This window comes from Chiloscyllium plagiosum, chromosome 16, assembly GCF_004010195.1.
Source record: "Chiloscyllium plagiosum isolate BGI_BamShark_2017 chromosome 16, ASM401019v2, whole genome shotgun sequence".
NCBI lineage: Eukaryota > Metazoa > Chordata > Chondrichthyes > Orectolobiformes > Hemiscylliidae > Chiloscyllium > Chiloscyllium plagiosum.
In genome coordinates this window covers 48629592-48639313 of record NC_057725.1, presented here as the reverse complement: position 1 = coordinate 48639313, position 9722 = coordinate 48629592, and the positions used below count along the sequence as shown (strand labels likewise).

At 40.0% G+C, this 9722-nt stretch overlaps 1 protein-coding gene across 1 annotated transcript in view; it reads left to right on the top strand.

The window, feature by feature from the left end:
• dagla (diacylglycerol lipase, alpha) overlaps nucleotides 1–9722 on the top strand; it is a 388180-nt gene that overhangs the window by 18376 nt on the left and 360082 nt on the right. The window contains exon 2 of the mRNA XM_043706006.1: nucleotides 4225–4418. The gene's annotated coding sequence lies outside the window, so the exon portion shown is untranslated. The remainder of the gene's footprint in view (nucleotides 1–4224; nucleotides 4419–9722) is intronic.

Below are 9722 nucleotides of genomic sequence, written 5' to 3'. Positions count from 1 at the left end.
CCCTAGCTTATCTCTCCATGCTTCAGGCTCTCTGCCTTTATTCCTGATGAAGGGCTTTTGCCCGAAACGTCGATTTTGCTGAAGCTCCTCGGATGCTGCCTGAACTGCTGTGCTCTTCCAGCACCATTGATCCAGAATCTGGTTTCCAGCATCTGCAGTCTGTCCGGCCACAGACTTCTAAAATCTGTGCTATTTGTAGATTTATGTTTATTATGTTTATTTTTCTTTATTGTTAAATCTAAATCTGCAGCCTGGAGTGCTTCTATCTCAGTGAAAGATTATCATATTAAATTAGAAATAAAAATCTATCAAACCAGATTTAATTCCTGGATCTGCCTCATCCAACAACAACATCAACTATGATTGTAATGCCCAGCACTGTGGGTATACCTACCCTACTTTGGATACAGCAGTTCAAGTGGATGACTCATCATTAGAGTCTCTAAGGCCATTGGGGATAAGCAATAAACGCATGTCTATCCAGTGATGCCCACATGAAAAATTATGATCTATATTAATGACTTGTGGGTCAAATTTGCTGATGATACAATACTATGTAGGAAAGTAAGTCGTAAAGAGTTTGCACAGGGATAATGAGGTGTGTGGGCAGAAAACTTGTAAAAATGTGAATATAATGACCCTTTAGATCCAAAAACAGTTAATATGTCTGATTTGACTATCTTATGGAAAAGAAACCAATGCCTGGGATAATCAATAATCAAGAAAACAAAACCTTATTCATTATAACAATCGTAACTTTTAATAAGTGGAAAAATAAAGTATTAATTACTAATTTGTGGATTTAAACAATACCATCTCAAAATCCAAACACGCTCATATTAATTCATAAATAAGACAGGCAGTCAAGTCCATTATGGAGGAATATTGTGGGTGGAAAAATAAAAGCAAAAAGGAACAAATTCTTCAATCAAGAGTCTAAGTCACTAGGATGGAATGAGAATGCCTTTCTCACAGTTCTTTTGATTTTTGGCGAAGATGTTACATTATTGTTGACCACAATTTTGCTCAATTCAATAGCTGGCTAGTGTATTTGGGTCTTGACTGGAATTAGAAGTTTTTCTTTGAAGAATCTTTCAACGACTTTTCTTTTCCACTCACAGAGAAACAGAGATCTGGATAGCTAGCAATCTTTTGGAGGTCTGAGTGCCACTTGCTTTCTTCTCTCAGTTCTGTAATAAACAGCTCCTTAAAACTAATCCAAAAGCCAATGCTGGGTAAATGTTTTTCAAACTAAAGGCAACTGGTTTCCGCTAGTCTGATAAAAGTTGCAAATCCAGCTTGTCCAAAAGTTACATGCACTTGTATATCTAATGAGTGAATGTTACATTATTCTACTTTTGCTTGGAGTAGTAAAGACAAATCTAATTTATACCCTGTAACACAGTCACTCAAATCTTTATCTTCCAGTTTATGTTTCAATATAAAATACAATAAAACATATGCAGTCCTTACATGCCTCTACACCCGGAGAGATAAAACACCATTTCTGAATATACTTCATTACCAGGTACACATGCATATATTCAACAAAACAAACACACTCACTCATTCTCACATACACTTTCTTGTCATCTGTTCTCAAATTTTCTACCAATTTCAGCATCATTACATTCTTGATAACATGTCTGCAATTACATTACCCTTTCCAGCAACACAACCAATTCTTATACTATTAGGTTATAATAACAAACTTCATCAAAATAATCTCGCATTTTAAAATTCCCCACAAAACCAAAGGAATTATAGTCAGATTGTATTGTTTCTCCGTGGTCCTGACTGACAAACTTTAAAGTGTTTAAGAGCCAGTAACAATATCAGAATCCCATTTTCCACCACAGTGTACGTCTTCTGGTTCAAGTTCTTAGAAACGTATCTGTATATAAGGTGTATCATTTATATATACTTTAATGTTATGTATTTTGGAGTTTGGATTTTGAAGTAGTGACATTTAGGTTTTGTCAATGTGCATGTGGGAGTTTAATGATTAACATGTACACATTCGTGGGGCAATTGTTTTTAAAACGGTATCCTGGATTTGTAATGGGAGCTTTGTTTGCATTGGGACAGTTTCACTGGTGGACAAAATAAGTATTGAAGAGCATTACTTGCTTTCAGTTAGAAGAATAAGGGATTTCTTTGGTTAGGAGAAAAACCCAAAGTTTGGAAAGCTTTTGATTTCAGTTTGCATAATTTCTGGTTTCATTTCTGGTATGAAATAGTTTCTCATGGAGAAAGGAGTTAATTATAGTATATTCTATAATTATGCTGTTTATTAAAAATGTGACTTTCAATTAGCTTTCTGGAGGAAAATCATGGTATTGTCAGGCCACAAGAATTTGAACAGCTGCTGTATCCCTTAATATGGTTATGCGTCTAGCTATATGAATTGAGAAAGAAAAAGGTACCTTTCCTTTTAATAAAAAACTTGATATCTCCCATTTATGTTTTCACCCCTGTTGCCCTCACAGCAGTGCCTACCTTTGGTTTCATAGTTGTAGTTAAAGCGACAATTTGAGCCATTATATTTTCCTTTTGAGTTTCTCTCTTGGACTCACTTTTGCAGAACCTAGTAAGTCCTATGGGCTTCCCATTCAATTTTCAGCATTCTGATAAAAAGGTGTCCCACATTTTTACAATGGAAACACTGAGACCAAATTCCCTCACTTCCACCTTCTGCATCTTCCTTTCTGGTTTGAGGAGTAGATCTTAGTGCATTCCCAACTATATCTTCATTGCTCAGGCTACTTGCCTTCCATTTACACTCCCAATTAACCATTTTGGTTGATTGGGGCAAATGGAATAAAGGTTTAATTTTATGGAACAGTTCAACTATTTATGCTGCATGTCTCAGTAACAACACTGTAGGGTTCTAATTACTAAAGGTAGTTTTAAAATTCTTCTCAGAGAATGATTTCTTTGAGAGCTTCATATATGGCATTTATTCTTAATGCCAGTATCTACCAATGAAAATTGCTTTAACTTTTTAAAGTAAATGTGGGTTTGCTCATCCTGTTTCCTTTCATTTTGAGTTGCAAAATAAAGCTAGTTTATTTTTATCAACACAGCAGTTTAAACATCCATTTTCCAGTTTATATCCAAATACGATCTATGCAGGTCTTACAGGAACTTGTCTATTTTGTTAGGATGAATAGAAGAGCAGAATATCATTTAAGTGGCGAGAACCTGCAGACTGCTGCAGTGTAGAGAGATGTGGGTGCCCTTGGATATGAATCCCAAAATGTTAGCATATAGATAAAATCCCTACAGTGTGGAAACATGCCCTTCAGCCCAATAAGTCCACACCAATCCTCTGAAGAGTAACCCACTAGACCCTGTTGCTCTATATTTAATCCTAACCTACATAGCCCTGATGGGCAATTTACTATGGGCAATTTAGCATATTGTGGGAGGAAACCAGAGCACCCAGAGGAAACCCACACAGACACAGGCAGAATGTGCAAACTCCACACAGACTGACAGGCAAGGCTGGATTTGAAACTGGGTCCCTGGCACTGTGAGGCAGCAATGCGAGCCACTGAGCCACCATGCCACCCACAGATACTTCTGTGTTATCGTATAAGTCTTTTTTGCAAGGGGATTGGAATATAAAAGTCAGTATATCTCGCGACAGCTTTACAGGATTTTGGTGAGTTTATACCTGGAGTACTGCATACAGTTTTGATTAAATTACTTAAAAATGTACATACTTGCATGCGACATAGATCATTGGATTAATTCCTCAAATGAAAGGGTTATTTTGTGGGAAAAGTTGAGGAAATTTGGCATGTAGTAATTGGAGTTTGGTAATCTTATTGATGTAATCTTATTGAAGCATAGGGAGAGTTTCACAGGATAGATGTTGAGAAGATATGTCCCCACATTTGAGAATCTAAAATTAAGGGACATTGTTTTAAACAAGATATTTCCCATTTAAAGACAGATTGGGATGAAATTCTTCATTGAGAGTCATTAAATTTTTAAAGTTCTTTTTGCCATTGGAAGTTGATGTGATGACTTATTACCCAGAAGCCTCCAGACATTACAGTAAAGATAATTTGTAATTTTTTTCACATCAGGGAAAGCTTTAATTGATTTTCAGAATGGTTGAAAAAGGATTTTAAAGAGTTTACATCAATTGTGAAGGAATCAATTGTAATTTTCTTGGATAATAATTATTGATCCATGTTTCCTTTGATCGAAAAGCATTACCAACAGGAAGTAAGTTAAGCTACCGATGCTGTGTGGATGAGAGACACAAAAGAGAGTTGCAGCAGGAGAGCTGGAAGGTGAAGGCAGTCAACACCGAGATCCAGACTCAAACAGAAACCAGTTGGAGACAAAAAGAGGAACACACGGAATTCATTTGACGAGAAAAAGCAAATCGCTCTCTGAACGAGGTACGGTTTTCCATTCAACAAAAAAAAAGGATTATTTTGAAGAAATATGTAAGCCAGCTAAAAAAGGTCTAAACTGGAAAGTTGTATGAACAGTCGCTAAGGAGCAGAACTGGCAAAACTGTAAACCAGGATGCTGTTCGTTTGTTGTCGAGAGTGTGGTGCTGGAAAAGCACAGCAGGTCAGGCAGCATTCGAGGAGCAGGAGAATCAATGTTTCGGACATAAGTCCTTCATCAGGATTTCTTATGCACAAGACGTCGATTCTCCTGTTCCTTGAATGCTGCCTAACCTGCTGTGCTTTTCCAGCACCACACTCTCAACTCTGATTTCCAGCATCTGCAGTCCTCACTTTCTCCTGCTGTTAATTTGTTCAAAGGGAAATCTAGAAAGCTATACCATCAGGACTGTTGTGACCTAAGGAGGAAGAGGGTTTATAGAATATCTTGTTGTGAAATTGTGTAGCTGCATAATGCAAAATTTTGAAAGTGGTTGACTGTGGGTGTGTATTATATACCTTTGTTATATCAACTATTTAAAGTGAAATTTACATTTTCATTTGAAATATCATTTATCTGTTAATTTTCATGAAAAATTTGCAGGGCTCTGATTTGTGTTAAAATAACAGCTACAAAAACTGGAATTTTATTGGTAACGTTTTCTTTGAGAGACATTCTGTGAATTTTGTCATCTTAGCTTACAGTTTCTTCACAGAAATTGTAGCACTGAGTCATTGAGTATATTCAAGGCTGGTCAACAAATTTTTGATCTACAAGGGAGTCAAGACTTATTAGGACCAGCCCAGGAAGTTTAAACATTTTCCCGCATTAGCAACTCTCCAAGGAAGTCCCTGGGTCTGAGTTGTACTTTGATCAACTCTTGGAGGGTCTGCACACACTGATTGGCACCCAAAAGGGGCACGCGCACACACACACCAGTTGACATGTGTGTACCCTCCAAGTGCCAATCAGTGTATGGACCCCTGAGTGCTGACCAGTGTGCACATCCCTGAGTACTGATAAGTTTGTGGACCCTCTGAGTGCTGACCAGTATGTGGACTCCTGAGTGCTGATCAGTATATGGACCATCTGAATGCTGATCAGTGTGTAGATCCTCTGAATGCTGATCAGTGTGTGGACCCTCTGAATGCTGATCAGTGTGTGCAGAACCCCTGAGTGCTGACAGTGTGTGGACCATCTGAATGCTAATTAGTGTGTAGACTCTCCAAATGCTGATCAGTGTATGCAGACCTCCTGAATGCTGACTGTGTGTGGAACCTTTGAAGAATTGCACAGATTAGAATGAGGTTTGGCTTCAAGGTGGCACCAACCTGATTACAAGAAAAGTAGTTGCCTTCCAGTTGGAATACACAGCTATATTCGCAATTTGGAAAATGAGTTGGGGAGTTGGTGCTGGTGTGTTCCCCAGTTTCAGGACAACTGGGGTACTTATGGTCGTTGCTGCAGAGGGTGGTCATTGAAAACCATTTCTTGTCCTTGCCTCAGCAATAGGCCCTGATTGGTTAAGAAATCAGCTGGTCAGTACAGTACACAAGTGCCTGATTAACTCATGATCAATTGGGTTTCTAGCTGTGGGAAATGAGGAGATTTCTCACTCTTAAAGATGCCTCCCCCACACTTTTTGAAATGGAAAATCCCAACCATGGTCACCATTACTGACACTAGCTTTTCATTCTAGATTCATATAGTTAATTGAAGTTAAATTCTTCAGCCACCATGTAGGGATGACTATGATTCTGCTTTTCATTATAAAGATTATGTCATGGAGAATTACCAGGAGACGTGGAGAGTTCTTCAAGAAGATGATCTTTTATTTGCAAACAAAAAACCGTGACAATCAGAAAGTGAATTCATGATTGCCCCTGAATCACGGGATTTGTTATTTTTTAGACCTTTCAATTATCATGCTTTCTTCGAGTTTATCAGCATGTCCAATTGTGTTAGTCAGGGCTACCTTTCTGCAGTTATGCAACAAACCAATGATATTAGTTCATGATATCTCTCTACTTCTGCCACTATGGATTTTCCTACTTCAAACTTAATCTTACTTTACCAAATTATGATTAGATTTTTACTATTATATCTGCCACAACGGTCTTCAGTCCTAAGTTGACCCTGTTACATCATGCTAACATTTACTTATATGTCATGTGCTTTGATTAACCTGATTACACTGCCGTTGGTACCCAACCTATACTACATAATTATACCACCATTGTTCTATACCCGATTGATGTAGTATTCCACAGATCATTGTAACATTTCACCAGTTCTCAAGTTTAACCCCTTACTTGCCCTTATTCTCTTTATTTTCCATATTCCTCCCTTTGAGACTTATTGGTCTCACCTAGAGAAAGAAAACAATAAGTCCAGACTTCTTGGTGCCCATTAAAAACATTGTAGATCCCAACACAGACCGAATGAATTTTGAGGTCTGATTCTTAAAGGGTTCTTCTCTGTTCCTGGAGTCCCTTGGGCCAAAAGCCCGTCCTCTAGTTACCAGAACAGGAAAAAAGACCCAACGTCCCTCAGAATCTAAGGCCTGCACGTTCCTCAGAAGTAATATCAATGTTCTAATTTGGACATGTTCCTCACACCGAGGCAATTGCCAGATTGTACTAGTACAGCGGCGAGGCTTTGTCAGAAGAGGGAGTATGCCCAGGGGTCGCTGAAAGAACCATGAGTTGCTGTGTAGTGATGCGAACTAGAAAAGACTTAACAAAGGGTAAGGCACAACAAAAAACAAAGGCAACGACAAGTTACACAGCACCTACAATAATTCCAACCTTGACAAACCAAGCTCCCCATGCCCCCAAGATATTATTCAACCAATTAAAAGCCTGATGACCAAACCATGCATTGCCCTTTAATTCCTGCCTCCGGTTCTTTAGATTTTCCATTGCTTTAGTAAAAGATCCCGTACTCCTGCGGTCTGCCCTTGGGGACCCCAGTTCTGTCTAATTTGCCCTGCCCTGGATGCGGTATTTGCAGGAAAGCCTCCCTAAAAACCTCCATTGTTGACATAGGACTTTCTGGCCCCTGTCCGGCAACACGATAGGACCTCCCTTGAGCTGGCAATTGGTTCATGCCAATGTTGACAACTGAGTTGGTTCCTACTGGCAACACCTTTTTGCCCTTCTCTTTCTCTTTCTTTTTAAGCTCTTCAAGCTGTATCTGTGCCAGTTTCCTTTGCACCTCTTCCTGCTGTTCAGACAGTTTTCCTTTGTCTTTTCAGAACGTTTCGACTGCATGAGCTGCGTGGTCTCTGAATTCCTGGTGGCTCCTTGATGATGTCAGACCCACCACCTTCTCCAGTCTTGATCTGACTTGGGAGAGGGTTGCCTCAATAATAGTATTTTGAAACATTGTGGTCAGCAATGTTTGCCCTCTATGTCTTGCTCTGTTTCCAGCTTCCACTTTCTTTGCTGTCTTTCCAAATAGGCTGCCAGGTTTTCATTGTCTCCCAGTGGACCCCCTCTCAGAGTTTGGGGGTCCTTCTTGGGCGGATAACAGTCTCTTAGGGCCTGCCATCCCCTCTGTCTCACTTAACCAAACCCGGCCCCATCAACTATCGGACTGTCTGCCACACTTTTCAAACAGGCTTGGCCCATTATTTCCTTTAACTTCGGGAGCCCCATCAGCCTCACCAGCAGTGCCTTCAAATCTTCCATAGCCAATAATCGCCCCGTGGTTTTGTCTTCAAAAGCCCTGATCCACTTTCCTGCTCCCTCATGTAAGCTGGGCAGTGCATTTTTCAGCCCTTCCAGATCCTGAGTTCCCCAAGGAATGTATTGTGGCTATCTCCCACCTTTTATAAGTAGTGGTAATATCTTCCCCCGTTGGGATCTCATTCCCTTACTGAGGCCACCACTCGATAATTCCCAATCGGACTTTGATTCTGATTCTATTTCCAATTCCTCCCATCCTCTGCCCACTAACCCCACTTGGGGCCCTCTTTTTACTTGTTTCTCCTCTATCTTCACTAAATCACTTCCGCCTCATCCCTGCTCAACCTTCATCTTACAATCCTCATATTCTTTTTATTCCCTTAGTGTACGCAGTACATCAATCTCATGCCTCAGCTCCTGTTGTTCACATTGTATAGCTTCTACTTCTTCCTGCCTTTCTCTTCTTTCTGCCTCTTCCCTCAGTTTATTCCTGTCTTCTTTACTTCTCTCCCATTCTAACTGTCCCTCTATGTCTACCACTCCCTCTATCACGGGACACTGCTTTATAGCCTCTTCATCTGAATAGGGAGGGGGTCTACCTAGTTCATATAGGGAGGGTTCTTTTACTTGCCTCTCTGTTTGCAGTGACTGTTTGGTTTGTCCTTTGGCACCCCTCCTCGTCACAATTGTTGCCTAATAAGCTTCTCTCAGCTCTTCCCCCTCTCTCCTTAAAAGTTTTAGTATCTCCATCTCCTGGTCCCTCTTTGGGCACCTCTTCTTAGGTTTATCTCTCGGTTTGTAGTTTTCAATTAACTCTTCCATTTCATCACATGTGTCTATCAAAGGTACCGTCTTTTGGACATTTAGTCAATAACATCTCAGTTCTTTTTCCCCATTTTTCAGAAATCTTTACGATATTATTTATCACTACTGGGAACTTGCTGCCCAATATTTTGACTGCAGTCCCTTTATTCATGGTTAAAATCTCATCAGTTCAACTGTCTGACAGTCCTTATTTTTGCACAACTGAAAATCTGATGATACTTCGGAAAGTGTTACCATTCCCTGTTATTTTATTTGTCTATTTTTAACCTGCCGGCTTTCCAATTGTAAATAGGTCCACTAATGCTATTAGTAATACAATCTCTACCTTACTTGTTCTGCCCTGTCCGTTCAGGCCCTCATTACCCATGAGGTGGTACCAATAGGGATTTGCATACACCACGTGGAATTTTCACTACCACCAAGTGGAATTTTCACTACCACCACATGGAATTTTCACTGCCACTGTGTGGAATTTTTACTAACACCATGTGGAATGTTCAGTACCACCACGTTGAATTTTTACTCAGTCAATTACTTTGTTCTACCCTTATTCACCCCTCACCCCACTGCACAGCTTTCTTGAACAATCTTCCACGGCTCCTTTAGCTGCAATTTACCCTTCGCCTATTGGATCTTTGGATTGGAGATACATTCTGGCAGTTTCCTGCACCTCCGAGTCCCCAAGGACCACCCCAAACCAACAGAATAAAGTCCTATTACCTCTTTTTGTTAGGTACCCATATTTTGTCAGTCTCGGGAGTGTCCCTCAGCAGACCGAGAAGTGCCGTGTTGCTG